Here is a 16671-nt window from a genome sequence, read left to right as displayed (position 1 = left end):
TTCTGTACAAGGTAAGAAGGTGAATTTACCACCTAGGAGGAGCCCAAGTATGTCTTATTGTGCTTTATTATTATTTTGCAAAGGCTTTGCTCGTACTGTTTCCAGTTTGACAGCTGAGAGTTGGTTCAATTCAACTGAAATCACTGTGCATCCTCAGAGATTTGGATTTGCTCCTTTGTGGTAGTTGGCTGGAATCCAGCCTTGAGACAAACCATGGTTGATTTTCACAAAGAAGTAATGCTGCAGAATTTTATGTTTCCAGAACTATAGGAAAGCGTAGATGAGGATTCCTTTCCTCTCGTTATTTGTGCAGATGAAGAAGTGAAGGCCCCCAGTGAGTGAAGGAGAAGCCCCATCGCATGCCTTCTATTCAAGGTTCTTAGGAGAGTTCACGGAGCAAATCCTATCTTCTTGGACAAAAGGAAAGCTAGGGCGTCCCCTCTAGAGTGGACACCAGGACACTAGGGTGTGCCCTGTTCCTCTTGTTCACTCTGCCCAGTGGTGGTCAGCCCTTAAGGCATCTGCCCTCAGCTAATGTCCTGGTCGTCAAAAAGTGCATCATTAGGGACTTCCCTGGTGGCGCAGTGGTTACGAATCCACCTGCCAATGCAGGGGACAAAGGTTCGAGCCCTGGTCCGGGAAGATCCCACATGCCGCAGAGCAACTAAACCCGTGCGCCACAACTACTGAGCCTGCGCTCTAGAGCCCATGAGCACCAACTACTGAAGCCCGCACTCCTCGAGCCCGTGCTCCACAACAAGAGAAGCCACCGCAATGAGAAGCCCGCGCACCGCAACGAAGAGTAGCCCCCGCTCGCTGCAACTACAGAAAGCCTGTGTGCAACAATGAAGACCCAACGCTGCCAAAAAAAAAAGAAAAAGAAAGCAAAGCGCATCGTTAATATGGCCAGCCCCCTTCTGAGTGTACATGATTAGCTCAAAATGAGACTAAAAATACGTGGATCAGTGCAAATCCCTCCAAGTTGGAAAAATCTTTCAAAGCACATCTTCCTAATCTTGGGCAGGCTCTTCCTCTGTGCCCTTGACCTAATTGAAACAGGTCCATTTACTGCTCACAAGTGCCGGCTTCTGTTCTATAGGTCGCCCCACTGTCTATCACTGGATGCTGGAGAATTTCTGTGATGGAGGCAGTGTGGTCGTGGTCACTGTAGAGCCGAGGAAAGCAAAGCACAGAGCTGTGCTCATCTTACAGCTTATGGTCAAGGAGGCAATATTCCGACCTGGGCCATCTTACCATGTGGTGGGTCTGACGTCCAGGTAACGAAGGTGGACCTGGATTAACATTTCAGCCCTGCCAGTTGACCTTCATCCAGCTACCTAACCACTTGGGTCACCATTTCCCCCAGTTCTAAAGCAGAGATAATGATAACTACATAGTAAGCAAGTTTTATTGTGTGTCTGTCATTAGAAAGATGCAATACAGTTTTAAGGTTATTTAGCTGTGAACCAAATGGCCACATACCTATTTCTGTGTGTCATGAGGGAACTGGGTGTAGGTGTCGGGTGAGTGAAGATGGAAAGATATCTCTCTATGGCTCTATCTAACTGCATTAACAAAAGAACCCACCCAGCTTTCTAGAGAGATCTAGAGCTTTTTAGAACAATAAATCCTCAACCATCAAATCAGCTCTTTTGAAAGCAGCACCTTTTCTTGAGGAGGTATTTGCTCTCCTCCTCCTTGGATAGACCACGGTCCACGAATTCCTGGAATAGTTTCGCTGTAAAAGCCGAGATCCGGGACATCTACAATCGAGTCCCTGGACTCTGTCTGTGCTCACTCCCACTGGCTGGAATTTTTTATGGGAGTTCAGACAAAGGCCATTTTGTGGTGACTCCCTCTGCCCCCTGCCCAGAACTGGCTTGGCTGGAATGCATTAATTGCTGTGAACAAAAGGATGCCTATGTCCTCTCTACCCCATGGCTGTGCATTGATTCTTTATGGCGTTGGTATCAAAACTGCCAGTGTCTCCTCTGGACGATCTGCTCCCAGACACAGGACACAGCCGTGGGTCACCTGTGCTCCCGGGGACGTGCTTGTGAGGCTAGGGAAGTGGGAAATGATGAGCTTCACTCACCTAGCAGCCTGGTGGGAAGCACCTCCACTGGCCATAAGGTCCCTTTTGTCTGTTTGCGTCCATGTCCCGGGCACTAACTCTACAGGTCCAGCCCAGCATGGGGAACAGTCAGCACCTTGCAAAGATATTCAGTCCACCCACTGGGTGTTGGCCTAAGAAGAAACCTGGTCCTACCCAGAGAGGTTTCTCAAAAGGAGACAAAGGAAGGATGTGAGGGGGTGCGCTGAACACCTGTATGAAAGTTTCTTGAAAGGATAACAGCACGAAAAAATAAGATGGCATGCCATGAGCCAGTAAGGATGGAGGACAGTTTTTGAAGATGCAGGGGATGGGCAACAAAAATAGCAGAAAAGCCAAAGCACGGGACAATCCATTGAAAGGCCGCCATGAGATGCAGTGATGTGAGGAAGCCCAGAGTCTCCAGACAGAAACACAGGCTGAGGTAGGAGACCCCTAGTCTTACTTTAGGGGTGTAGTTGGAAGCTGCCTTTGGAAGGTGAGCTGGGCTAGGCAGCCCCCTTTTCCAACTCCTACTTCAAGAAGTAATGACTTCTGTCCACTGACTAGGACAGTGAGAGTGAGTACTTGGGGCTAAGACGGAAGGAAGTGTCCCCAGAGGCTACTGAACCCAGGGAGGAGTGGAGACCTGCTCACACCCAGAAAACCCCTGCTCATAATTCCCTGGAGTAAGGTGCACAGAATAAATGGGTCTACAGGCAAAAAGGGAATCCCCCAGATGAAGGGAAGCGCAAGAATCACCGGCCTTTCCAGAAGATCAACCTCATGAAAGAGAACCACCAAGCTTAACAAGGGGGCAAATCATCCCCCTGCCAATAGTGAAAACAGAAAAATACTTTAAAATGTAGATAATTATTACCTTATGATGGGCCAATTGGGAGGAATCTTCACAACACAATAATGACTGATGTTACAAAAGAATCAAGTAGAAATTTTATAAATTCAAAATAAGATAATTTAAAAAATCCTTCCATATATGGAATGAGTAACTAAATATAAAAAATAAATCCAGACACCAAATGGTCAAAGCAAGAAATTCTCCCTGGTTTGGGGGGGAGTTCCCTGGCGGTCCAGTGGTTAGGACTTGGTGCTTTCACTGCCGGGGGCCGGATTCAGTCTCAAAAGTTTATAGACTGTACTCTTCTATTTATGGGGAAGGGGAGGGGAAGGAATAGTTTGGGAGCTTGGGATTGACATGTACACACTGCTATATTTCAAATAAAATGCCTTTCCATGAAAAAAAAATTAATTAATTAAAAAAAGAAAGTCTCCCTGCTTTTTAAAAAATGTAGATTAATTTTTTTTTAAATTGCAGTAAAATACACATAACATAAACTTTACCATTGTCACCGTTTCAGAATGTACAGTTCAGTGCCATTAAGTACATTCACATCATGTGTAACCGTCACCACCATCCATCCCTAGAACTCTTTTCATCTTGCAAGACTGAAACTCTGTCTGCATTAAACACTAACTTCCCATTCCTGCCCCCCTCCCCCGACCCAGGCCCTGGAAACCATCCTTCTACTGTCTGTCTCTATGCATTTGACTACACTAGGGACCTCATATAAGTGGAGTCCTACAGCATTTGTCCTTTTGTGACTGGCCGATTTCATTTAGCATCATGTCCTCAGGGTTCATCCATGATGTAGCATGTGTCAGAATTTCCCTCTTACCTATGGCTGAATATTATTCCATTGTAAGCATACACCACTTTGGCTGATCCATTCATTTATTGATGGACACTTGGGTTGCGTCCACCTTTTGGCTATTGTGAATAATGCCTCTATGTCCTGGACTTTTATACTATAGAACAAACAGATGAAAGAATGAAACAGGGACTTCCCTGGTGGCACAGTGGTTAAGGATCCGCCTGGTAATGCAGGGGACACGGGTTCAAGCCCTGGTCTGGGAAGATCCCACATGCCGCGGAGCAATTAAACCCGTGCACCACAACTACCAAGCCTACGCCCTAGAGCCCGAGAGCCACAACTACTGAAGCCTGTGCGCCTAGAGCCTATGCTCCACAACAAGAGATGCCACTGCAGTGAGAAGCCTGTGCACCGCAACGAAGAGTAGCCCCCACTTGCCGCAACTAGAGGAAGCCCGCGTGCAGCAACGGAGACCCAATGCAGCCAAAAATAAATAAATAAATTTATTAAAAAAAAAAAAAGAATGAAACAAAAGGTAAAAGATCTGGACTGGAGACCCAGAAGCTCCAAACACCACATTTTGAAAAAGTTTGAGAAGCAGTAGAAAACCTAAATAAACCGATTACCATAGAAAAATGGAAAAGGCAGTCTAAAGTCCAACCCTTGAAAGGATTTAAGGCCCAGATCCTGTTTTGGACAAATTCTACCAAGAAATATAGGAACTTTCCCAGAGCCTACAAAAAGAGGTAAACGTTCCCAATTCATACTATGAGCTTAACTTTGAAACTAAACAACAATAGAAGAAAATAAAAGACCCAATAAAAGAGAACAGATTACATCCATGTATGTATCTTTCCTCTCTCCCCACCTCTCTGCCCGTACCACCCTAAAATAACATTACAGGAAGACAAAAGTGTAGGGCTTCAAAGGGCTAAGAAGGGCAGACAGGAGCCCCCAGTGGACAAGAGATTTAAACAGATTTCTACAAGATGGAAAACAGGTGGGAGAGAGGAACTAAGTAAGGAGGAAGAAACTACATTCTAATGTGTGTAGGCAGGGAATACTGAAGGAAAACAAGCTATTTAATTCCATAAAACCCCTTGAAGGCTCTGGACCTGGTAGCATCACAGAAAGTTGGAGGCAAGCTGGAGGCTGGAAATGGGAAACAGGACCACTGTTTCCATCCAGGGCTCCTGGTTTTCTAGCTCTGCCCCACTCCACTCAGAAGACTGCAGGTTTATGTTCTGGACAAATTAAATAGAAGGAGCTCTGGTCCTGGACGTTTCAGGTACAATTTGGGGGGGAAGGGGTGTGGTGTAGGGATAAAAACAGGTATGAAATGAAAGTCTGATCCCCTAACCCACTCCCTGCCCCTTTTCCCTGCTCTGCTCACGGAGTCCCTGCAGCTATATGCAGGGGTGGGGATTTGGGAATTCCTTCCCAGAGAAAATAGCTCCACACAGTGAAATCTGGAAGTGCCCAATGTGGAGGCCACCAGGCGAGAAGCCTTATTCACATATTTAGAGCTTCCAGTGTCTTTCTTAGAGCCTTGCTCTGACACATATAGTAAAAGGGTGTCAAGGATTACCAGGCATTTGAGGCAAGAGTCCAAAATGAACAGGAGAAGAGGAAAGAAACTATGCAGGGCAGAGAAGAAAACTTAAAATACTGTGTAATTTAATATCTCCAAACAGGTACAAGATGGCATTGCAGTCGTGCAAGAGCGTTGCTCTCAGAATAAAACAGAAATCAGGTCTCGCTAAAAGGCTCTTGGAAACTAAAATGGGGGATATAATTGAGGAAATTATATGGGGAAGGCTCTTGGAAACCAATGGGGGATATAATTGAGGAAATACTCCACAATGTAAAAGTTAAATGACCAAGTAATGGAAAGCAGGAGAGAAATGATGGGAACATTAAGAGGATCAATTTAAAAGAAACAAAAAATCATCTAATGTCAGTTCCGGAGGAAATGGAAGAGAGAAAATTATCAAACAAATAGTGCAGGAAGGTTTTCTGGAACAGACGGACATGACAGTCCACATAGTAACCAACCAAGTGTCTGGGATCATGACAAATAAAACAAACAAACAATCAACAAGAAATCAAACACATAAGAAATCTACTTTTATGAAATTTCAGAACAATAGTGATTAACGACACAGAGTTACAAGAGGGAAACCAGGTCACATACAAAAAGGATTAGGAGTCAAAATGGTGTCACACAGCCCTGAACGGTAGATGACAAAATTCGGAGGGGAAATTATTTTCAACCTAGAATTTACTACTGAGACCAACTGGGACTCAAGTGTGAGGGAAGAATAATGACATTTTCAGAAGAAAAGGGAATTACACATTTTACTGACCGTGAACCTTCGCATAAGAAGCTGTAAAGATTTATTCCACTAAAGTGAGAGAGAAAACCAGAAATGGAAAAAAGCAATGGAGCCAGGAAACAATATTTAATAGAGAAAAAAAAAGGTAAATGAAAGTCTCAGGATGTCAGCTGTGCAGAGTGGAGCTCACATGTGCTCCGTGAAAGCCATAATGACTTGGGGGTGGGGAATGCTCCTCCCTGGCTGGGGTCAGAGCATCTGTGTTCTGGGCCAGAACCTTCCAACACTGTGACTGTCGCAACTCCCTGGGTTCGCTTTCCTTGTTTGTAAAGAGATGAGATTGAACGGTATACTTTTTGAGTTTCCTTAGATTCCCAGTAGTCTTTGCTTTGCAGAACAAGAGGAAGAGGTTAGGGATGAACTTTTTCCGGAAAAAAAGTGCAAGCATATATACTTTTCGCTTCCTGTGGAACAAAACATTGATACCGGAATAAGACAGAAATAAAAATAAAGCCACTTGACATGCTTCTAGCTCTAAAAGTCTGTTCTTCCTTCCTCTGGGTGAGTAACCCAAAGGAATTTGGGGTGGTCTATATAAGTGTGATGATTGTGGAACAGAGCTACCAAGTAAAAATGCACCAGTTGCCCTCTTTCTTGAGGTCTTGAAATGGCTCTCTTGCACTGGCCTGAGCCCCTTCTTTCACTACTGGCTAATATTTAAACCCAAAACATGTTCTTAAATCTTGTGGTTATTTTTAGTCAAACAAACTGTGAATCGAAACTACATAAATTTATTGTTAAACCCCCAAAGCAAAACTTTATTGGAAATGCTCTTCTTGATGAGATGGATGGGAGATTATTTACTTATTTAATCAATGCACATATCATTGCTAAACTGAGCTTAGTTTCAGTATCAGTTCTGTGCCAGTGCCTCATTTTTCGAGCTATTGGTGTTGAGAAACCTTGTTCACACAAATTAGACAGGACTGGAAGGAGTATTCTTTTTTTAAAAATTTATTTTATTGAAGTATAGTTGATTTACAATGTGTTACTTTTTGGTGTACAGAAATTATATATATTTATATACTATATATAATATATAGTATAATATATATAATATATTTATAAATATATATAATTTTCCATTGTGGTTTATCCCAGGATATTGGATATAGTTCCCTGTGCTATACAGTAGGACCTTGTTGTCCATCCATTCTATACATAATAGTTTGCATCTGCTAATCCCAATCTCCCACCCCATCCCATCCCCCTACCCCTCAGCAACCACAAGTCTGTTCTCTATGTCTGTGAGTCTGTTCCTGTTTCATAGATAAGTTAATTTATGTCCTATTTTAGATTCCCCATATAAGTGATATCATATGATATTTGTCTCTCTCTTTCTGACTGATGGAAGGAGTATTCTTATATCAATGCTACTCGATTGGAAATAGAACACCTTCTGAGTTATGTGTCAAAAATGACAAGATCATCTATCACCCAAAATTGTTTGATGAATGGACAAGCATTCAGCTCTTCCTTCCTTGTTGCAGGAAGCCAACTGGAAACCACGGGATTGGCAACAAAATTCACTACCTAATTATCAGAGTGATACACTTTCTGAACCCACTACCAAGTCCGAACTGTCCCTTGGTTGGACACCCTGAGATGTTTTTCACCCAAGGGCAACACACTCCTGAAAGTCAGAAGAGTATCTGTGAAAGGGGTGGGGAGCCAGGAGGATTCCAGGACCCTGCTCCCCTCCGGTCAGATCAGTTGTAGAAATGAATACGTACAGAATGGAAATGGTTGCCCTGAAACCACTGGAGGGCCCGCCTGGCCCCTGGAAAGTGTTTCAGTACCTCTAGTGGGCTAGTGCAATAGCCCGCTGGTCTCTTCTGGGCTGGAGAGGGGAGCTGGGCTGCATCTCGGACAATGCCCCAGACCCAGTGAGACACTTTCCTGCCCCTTCCTCTGCTCTGTGCCTCCCGAGAGCAGCCCTGCGAGCCATGGTAGCCTCACTGCGTCCCCATCCTTTGCCGTCTCTTCTGGGCTCCATCAGAGACTCCAGGGAAAGACTGCACTACCAGATAAATTAAACTTCCTGGACGTGTGTGTCAGGAATCAGGTAATCTGTTTCCATGATTATTTCTAGGCTGTGTGCTTGGAACGCTTAGGAACTCTAGGGGAAAAAAAAAAATTAGCCCCAAGATTCATAATAAACCCTGATCTAAGTTAGTCCTTGGGCCCATGTGCCTTAAGCTGAGAGGAGAGAGAAGAAAACTCTCTTTTTTTTTTTTTCCAGTTTAGTTATTTAAAAATAGTTGTCACCTTTCAAGAAGCCCTTGGTCATTTTCTGGAAGAGCTGATGCAGTATCCCAGGTTGTGGCTGACCTGCAGCCACATATAATTAAGTCCCGTCCTGCTGTGGTTCTGCTGTAAGATGATGTGATGCTTCCCTTCCCGCCAGGAGAAAATAGCTACCTGGGGCTGTGTAGTTCCCAAACCTGCCCTCAGGTACCCCTCTCTCGTCTCACAGGAACAACAGGATTCTGTGGAGGGGAGGGGAGGTACCATTTCACCTGTGTTCTCGTTGAACTTGCGTAAGAAGCTGGGAAGGCGGTATGATTATCCCAGCATTGCAGATGAGGAAACTGAGTCTCAGTGAGGTTTAAATGGCTTGCTCATCGTCTCGGGCCAGCAGGGGCAGAAGCAAGGCTGCAGTCTGGGTCCGTCTCATCGCTGACCCCACGTTCTTTCCAACACGCGGAGGGTCCACTTCAGGCAGAAAGACTTCTCCACGGCTCTTCCCTGGCTGGAACACGCGGCTCCTTGGCTGGGGCAGGTGCCCGGGCGGGGGCGTGGGAAGTGGCTGCAGGTGCTGCTGTGGTCTTCAGGGATGCCTGGCAGCTGTGAGTCCGGAGCAGTGCTGCCTCACCCTTTCCACATCGTGGCTCATAGAGAAAAGGAAAACGTGTATTTGGCAGCTTGGGTTACACAGCGGAAGGTGGCCAAGGCTGGAGGCCAGGGGCCTGACCTTGACCTGGCTGCTGAAGGAGGCACCCTGGTAACTGTGCTGGCCTGGGTGCTGGGGCTCTGACCCACCATGCAGGTGCCAAGCAGACCTGGTCTTAAGGGAACAGCCTCTGTCGCAGCGGGGCCTCTGCAGAGCTGTGTCCCTTCATGGGATAAGCAATGGATGGTCCCTTTTCGAATTCACGGTGATGACGCACTTAGTGTCCTTGGAGCAGTGGTGACTTTGGATGGTGGAGGAATGTGGAGGGACACTGCAGGTGGTTATGAGTGACAGCCCTTGTCCCTGGGAGCAGGAGGTGGCAGGAGATTGCCTACTGGTCATGGCGTTGCCCACGGCGTTCTCTCCTTCTCTCTCCATTAACGACAGTCCAAAATGAGATAAGAAGAACTAATGTAGCGTGGGGTTGGTGACTCTCACTTTGGACTCAAATAAATAATTTCTGAGGAAGTAGAGAATATATAGATGTGCCTATATGTAGTGTATCCATATATATGTGTATGTATATATAGCGAGAGTATATATGTATGTGATATACATATATATAGAGAGAATGTATAGGTGTATGTATATGTGTGTATCCATATACGTATATATGTATATAGAGAGAGTATGTGTGTGTGTATATATAGATATTATATATATATTTAGAGAGAGAGAGAGAGAATGTATAGGTGTATGTATTCTCAGAAGATATATGAAAGCAGGCTGCAGGGATTTAGGTAAATGAGAAGACATGAAAGTATCTTGAGGCATGATGAAGTCTGCTTTTCTTTTTTAATTAAAAAATGTTCACCTTGAAGGCTCTTCCTTAGGGAAGCCTCAAGCGGTGGTGGATGGATCCCCGTGGCTAGGGTCTGATCAAGCAGAGGGGAGACGGAGCGCCCCATGAGGAGCTGAGTTCAGAGACAGCAAGCCTACCCCTGCTCAGCTGGGCCAGAAGTGCTGTTTGCAGAACAAGACTAGGAAAAAAGCTCCAGTGAGGTGATAAGACTCACGCCAGGCCTCTGGGTGCAGGGGAGCATCAAAGGATGTTGGGGGCAGGTCTCCATGGCCACTTGGGTGACACGGGTCAAGTTAAACTCGTTGGTCTCAGTTTCCTCATCTAATAAAGGGGCTGAACTGGGGAGGTATTAAGATCCTTCTAGATTTCACTTTCTGTGATTCCATTAACTTCGATTCAGTTACCTGAAACCTCTTTCCAAAGACACTGTGTGCTTAATGGGACAGGTAAGGGAGAAACAGGAGAGATGTAAAGATTCCTCTTGAATACTTAAAGACAGTTTTTAAACTTAATTTAAATGAGAAATATAACTATTAAAAACATCTCACCAACAAGCAAAAAATGGGCAACTTATTTCCAATGCAAGTTAGGTAAGTAGACAAATATTCATCTCAAACGGCATACAGGGGCCTTCTTCGCCTTTAAAATTCCCCAACTTTTTTATAAAGATTAAAGTAAGGGCCATCTGAACAAAAATGTAAGATCGGGTATCATTGCTCAAATCCAAGTAAAGTCCTCCTTGGTACTGAAGTTTGCCTGGATCTCCAGGCCCCGCCCTAGACTTACAGAATCAGATCCTCTTGGGCTGAGATCCTGAAATCTGCATTTGAAAAGACCTCTGGGAAATTCTGATGTGTCCCCTTCTTCACCTGGGAATGGCCTCGCAGAGCAACCATGTCCCTGCACTGTGACTCTGGCGGGCTAATTATTGGAACACTTAGTATTTTTACGAGCATTCCAGAGAAGTGTGGGGTGTGGGCTGCAGGAGCTGATGTTGATTCCAGGCAAGCACAGCTTCTCTTTGTTTGCCGGAGCCTGTAAAGTGCTGGCCTTCCATCTTGGATATGGAGGGTTGTAGTTTGGTATCTCTCTTCTCCACACCCTACTTGACCTGTTACCCCAAGGACTGTTCAACCTCCATTTCTGAACAGAGATGTCTGCCCCGCGTAGGCCCAGCGGCCACGGCTCACGGGCCCAGCCGCTCCGCGGCACGTGGGATCTTCCCGGACAGGGGCACGAACCCGTGTCCCCTGTTTCTTTTTTTTTTTTTTTTTTTTTTTGCGGTACGCAGGTCTCTCACTGTTGTGGCCTCTCCCGGACGCGTAGGCCCAGCGGCCACGGCTCACGGGCCCAGCCGCTCCGCGGCACGTGGGATCTTCCCGGACAGGGGCACGAACCCGTGTCCCCTGCATCGGCAGGCAGACTCCCAACCACTGCGCCACCAGGGAAGCCCAGAAGTTCCTTTTAAATCCAGTTATAGGGCGAACCTGGAGCAAGCCCAGACAACACACCTGAGTTTCCATTGATCCCTAGAACTAACGTGCTTTCTTGAGCAAAAGGCAGCCTAACTCAGAGAGCCAAGGGCCAAAGGGCGCAACATTCCTGGTTTGTAGAGCTTCCTGGTTTATAGCCTTCCTGCTCTTTCTTTCTGCTACCGCTCTCCTCCCTAGGCTGATAGCCTCACCTTGGGAGAGAAGGGGACATGGAAGACAAGGGCATTCAGCTGCCGCTTCTACCGCAAACACGAGCACTCACCTGCATCCTTTCAGCTTTTCGATATCGCAACCAGATTTCCTGCCATCTTCACCGCTCCACTGATTTGAATACTTCTCGACTTCACCCTTTGCTTCTGCTGAATCATTACGGCCCCCCTGATAGTTTTCAGGACGCTTCCCTAAGAATTTGACGAGTGGCCAGAAAATTGGGTCCACCCGAGGTGATTCCTAGCTTGTGTTTTAGGCTCTTTGAGGAACAGAGTCATGAGGATTCCAAGAAGGAGACCTGGAGAAATAAATCTCATGGCAAATGGGAGACCGTTTGAAAACTGGAAAGTCACAGCGGAGGCAATGGGTTTCCAATTGTTAACGCAAGTTCGTGTGCCCAGCGATGCAAAGTGAGCCCAAACAAACGGCAAAGTTGGAGTTTGGAGCAGAGAAAGGTTGATTGCAAGACGATGCAAGGAGAACAGGTGGCTCATGCCCTAAAAAGCCCCAAGCTCCCCGGAGGGTTTTGGCAAAGCGTTTTTAAAAGCCAGGTGAGGGAGGCAGGGGGTCACGGGGAGCAGAGTGGTGTCACAGGGGTTAACTTCATGAGTCCTTAGGCTCCAGGAGGCCTGGGGCTATGTGCTCAGGGTCATCAAGTAGTTAACATCTTCCATTAGGTGGGGGGTTTTCAACATCTGCAAAACAACACGGGAAATTTGCATCAAATACTATTATCTAGGTAGTTCAGAGAGAAGCTAAAGCAGAGGATATGGGGGGCGGGAAAGCCTGTCCTGGGGAAGGCCCCATAGGGTCCTGCTCGTTACACAATGACAGGGTATCTGGTGGCTGCCTGGCAGGCCTAGTCTGTGATTCTCAACCAGAGTTTTCCAACATCAAATATGATGACTCAGCTACTCTCTGGATGACTCAAGATCTGGCTTCCTGAGAGAGCAGGTCTGCTTAGATGAGCTCGTATGTATATCTTATACACATACAGCACATCTTTCTCTGTCCTACTCTATTTTTATTTCCACAAACCCTCATCGGTCTAAAGAGCTAGGCGATTTTCCATATAACCTGTGAACTCATCTTTCAAGAGTCCCTGGATGACGCTGCTTTGCCCTCTTCAGAACTCCTGAGAGACTTGAGTTCCTTTCTGATGCTTCTCACCACACTGGAGTCTGCCGCACAGGGGTTTTGCCTGTGTCCTGCCAGAGAATAATCTCTTTAAGGGTAAAAACAGGGGCCCACTTCCAGTGATGTAAACATTTAACAGCTGGCTCTCTGGGAAAAATGTCTGCATACATACATACATAAGTTTATTATACATTTTAATGATATAAAGGACACATAGCACACAACTTATAAATAGTCACAAAAATACACAATACTCTGTATTGTAAATTCCACATAGTCAATTGATTTTTTTTTTAAACATCTTAATTGGAGTGTAATTGCTTTACAATGGTGTGTTAGTTTCTGCTTTATAACAAAGTGAATCTAGTCAATTGATTTTTGCCAAATGCTTTTACTGATTTTTGCTACACTCCTATCTCTAGCCAACCTTGCAATTGATGAACAAAGGAGTTTCAGCTTGAATGTCTGTTGATATTTTCATTTATGTTGATGAGCAGACAAAACTGAAGGTGCACGTTGAAATTTCCCTTAATGATATGAATCACTTCTTTGCTGAATCAGACATTTGTCTTCAATACTGGGAGAATGTAGCTTCTTTTTTTTTTTTTAGATGTTGGGGGTAGGAGTTTATTAATTAATTTATTTATTTTTGCTGTGTTGGGTCTTCGTTTCTGTGCGAGGGCTTTCTCTAGTTGTGGCAAGCGGGGGCCACTCTTCATCGCGGTGCGCGGGCCTCTCACTATCACGGCCTCTCTTGTTGCGGAGCACAGGCTCCAGACGCGCAGGCTCAGTAGTTGTGGCTCACAGGCCTAGTTGTTTCGCGGCATGTGGGGTCTTCCCAGACCAGGGCTCGAACCCGTGTCCCCTGCATTAGCAGGCAGATTCTCAACCACTGTGCCACCAGGGAAGCCCGAGAATGTAGCTTCTTAATTTTTTTTTGCTTGTCACAATGTAACGGCCACAGACACAAGACATTTTTAAAGTTTCATCTGCATTATAGCATTTTCTCTATGACTTTCTTGAGTCTAGACAATCAAGAAAACAATAAATGAAGCCTTGATTTGTAGCTTTTAATGATTTCCATGGTTTAAATACTCCCATCACGGTCAATCCCAATTTACCAATGTGACATTGCTGAACTTAAAAATGATAAGGGATACCGTCATTATGTAGTATTTCCACCATAATGATGCAACAGATGAAGATAAACTCAAAAGGATGAAAAACAGTAAAGTATTGTAAAAGAATTAGAAAGTGATGTTTTGAGTATTTATTACCATTGTTTCGATATAATTTATTTAATTATACATTGATATAATTTAGCTCTTAATAAGGACTCTTTAACAATGGGCTTGCAAAATTCCTGCAAATTTAACAATGGGCTGTTGTGAGCCGCTATAAATCAAACTACTGCCAGTTACCTGTCTAATTCATTGCCTTGCATGCCCACAGCTAAAATACCTTCAGTGCTTGCATGAGGGATCTTGGTCCAGTAAATTCGAGACATTGACTGTCTGACTCTGACATGCTCTATCTCCTTGATTAAAGTTTAACAACCTCCCAGTGGTAGCTGAGTTCAGAAGCTAAGTTTTCTTAACTGATAAAGACTCATCTGGATGAAATACGGTGTATCGCTGATATAAACCAGCCTACACAGACCCGTTAGTCTTGTATCAGTCACATTGAAAAAATAATGCAGTCTCTGCAGAATCTTCGCGAGAATATTACAAAATGGCCTCAGCTCCTAAAATGCCAGATCAAAATTCTACGTAGCCTTGATATAGCCCTGTTTTTTCATACATAGCATGAAGTATAATTCACAACCTAACATATACCATCGTATGACTCTTTTTTAAAAAAATAAATTTATTCATTTATTTATTTAAAATGGATTTTTGGCTGTGCTGGGTCTTCATTGCTGCACACAGGCTTTCTCTAGTTGCAGTGAGCGGGGACTACTCTTCGTTGCGGTGCGCGGGCTTCTCATTGCGGTGGCTTCTCTTGTTGAGGAGCACGGGCTGTAGGTGTGTGGGCTTCAGGAGTTGCGGCACGTGGGCTCAGTAGTTGTGGCTTGCGGGCTTAGTTGCTCCGCGGCATGTGGGATCTTCCCAGATCAGGGATTGAACCCGTGTCCCCTGCATTGGCAGGCAGATGCTTAACCACTGAGCCACCAGGGAAGTCCCACCACTGTCTGACTCTTAACATCTTTAAAGTGTCCTGTTTGTGTCTTTGTTTCTCTCCTCCTTTAGATTGTCAGGATCTCCCTGCAGCACTTAAAATGAGTCATCTTTATTGTGGATGATGATTAATTGATGACGTTAGACTGCCAATAAATACCAGGACCTTCTAAATGGTCTCATCTTAATGGAACTTTAAGATTAGATTTCAGAGGTGTCCCACATCATATAAGACTTTAGGTCATGGAGCTCAATTAATTGTCTAGCTATCTCAGCTGATGGGGTGGCTCTGATTAATACTCCACAACACACCTCACCTGATAGCTCCAATCTGGGTTGCTTTTCCCTTGAGATTTATTTATTTCAGGGAGAAAGAGAAGCAGTCCAACTGTCCCTGTAGAAGTGGGTGCCATTCCCCTTAGGTGGGCTAAATACACTTAGCTTTCCCAGAACTACTCATAAGTGAGCATCTGAATTTCAATCTATTTTCTGGGAAGGCTTTCAATAGAGCATCTGATTAATGCTCTTCCTTTCAGGCCAGTGAAGCATCATTAGCCCCATTTTATGGAGAGATACAACAGACCTGGTGTGATTTGGGGATTTGTCCCAAGTCATCACTATTAAGTACCAGGGAGGGAAGCTGGTCCCTCCTTCTCCAAGCGCTCGTTCATTCATTCAACAAACATGCACAAGGAGTACACCGTAGGCCAAGCTCGATGGCTGGTGCTGAGGATAGAAGGGAGAATACAGGAGAAGGAATATAGCTATTTGATGTAGGGGGAAGACCATGGGCTTTGAGGTCAGACAGACCTAGGTTAGACTCCAGCTCTATGACCTCCTGGCTAATGTGACCTTGGTCAAGTTACTTAACCTGTAAGTCCCTGTAAAAGGGGAATCATATTTTCAACCTTATGATGAGGGTCATAAATGATGTGCATGAAGCTGGCACAGAGCAAGTGCTTCAAAAATGGTTCCTGTGACTAAGGCTGGAAAATCATTGTCTCTGCCCTCGCAGGCACATAGTCTAATGGGGGAGACAATACGTGAAAACATACGACGGTGACATAATGGCTCTGATGGAAACAAAAGGAAAGAGAGGCTGTGGGAGTCCATTGTTTCCTACTTGATCCGAAGGACACACACAGAAATGCGACCCTGGGCATGTCATTTAACCTCTAGGACACAGCTCCTCACTTGCTAAATAAGTGAGCTAGAATATGATATCTGAACTTGATAGGGTCTGTGTACCTTGGCTCTCTGGGAATATTCTCAACGAAGTGTGTGCTGCAATTTCATGTCATGAAAAAGTCATTCAATGAGAAAAGCCGATGGTGATTCACACCCCTATAAATAACCTAGTAACATAAGCAAAACATAACAGTGACAACGGATACTACCTTCCTGTGGTTGTAAATGATAAAATTCTCAATGAACACATCACACGCTCAATTAAGTTGCCAATAAACACTCCACAGAGCACTTTTCTGTAAATATTAGTGTTATATTCTGTGCATGAAGGCCATTTGGATCCCATACCCAGTTACAGGTTATAGTTTCCAAAACTACTGATTCTCAACACAGCACTCAAGGAAAATAATACCATTGATATTGATGGTACAAATTGGAATAAAATGTCCCAAATCTGTTTCTGAGTAATTTCCAAGAACATCGATAAAGAATACATTGCAAGAACTTACGTTGTTCTAAAATTTAGACTGAAAATATTTTTAATCACCTC

This window comes from Neophocaena asiaeorientalis, unplaced genomic scaffold (assembly GCF_003031525.2).
Source record: "Neophocaena asiaeorientalis asiaeorientalis breed wild unplaced genomic scaffold, Neophocaena_asiaeorientalis_V1.1 scaffold540, whole genome shotgun sequence".
Taxonomy (NCBI): domain Eukaryota; kingdom Metazoa; phylum Chordata; class Mammalia; order Artiodactyla; family Phocoenidae; genus Neophocaena; species Neophocaena asiaeorientalis.
This window is presented reverse-complemented; position numbering follows the sequence as displayed.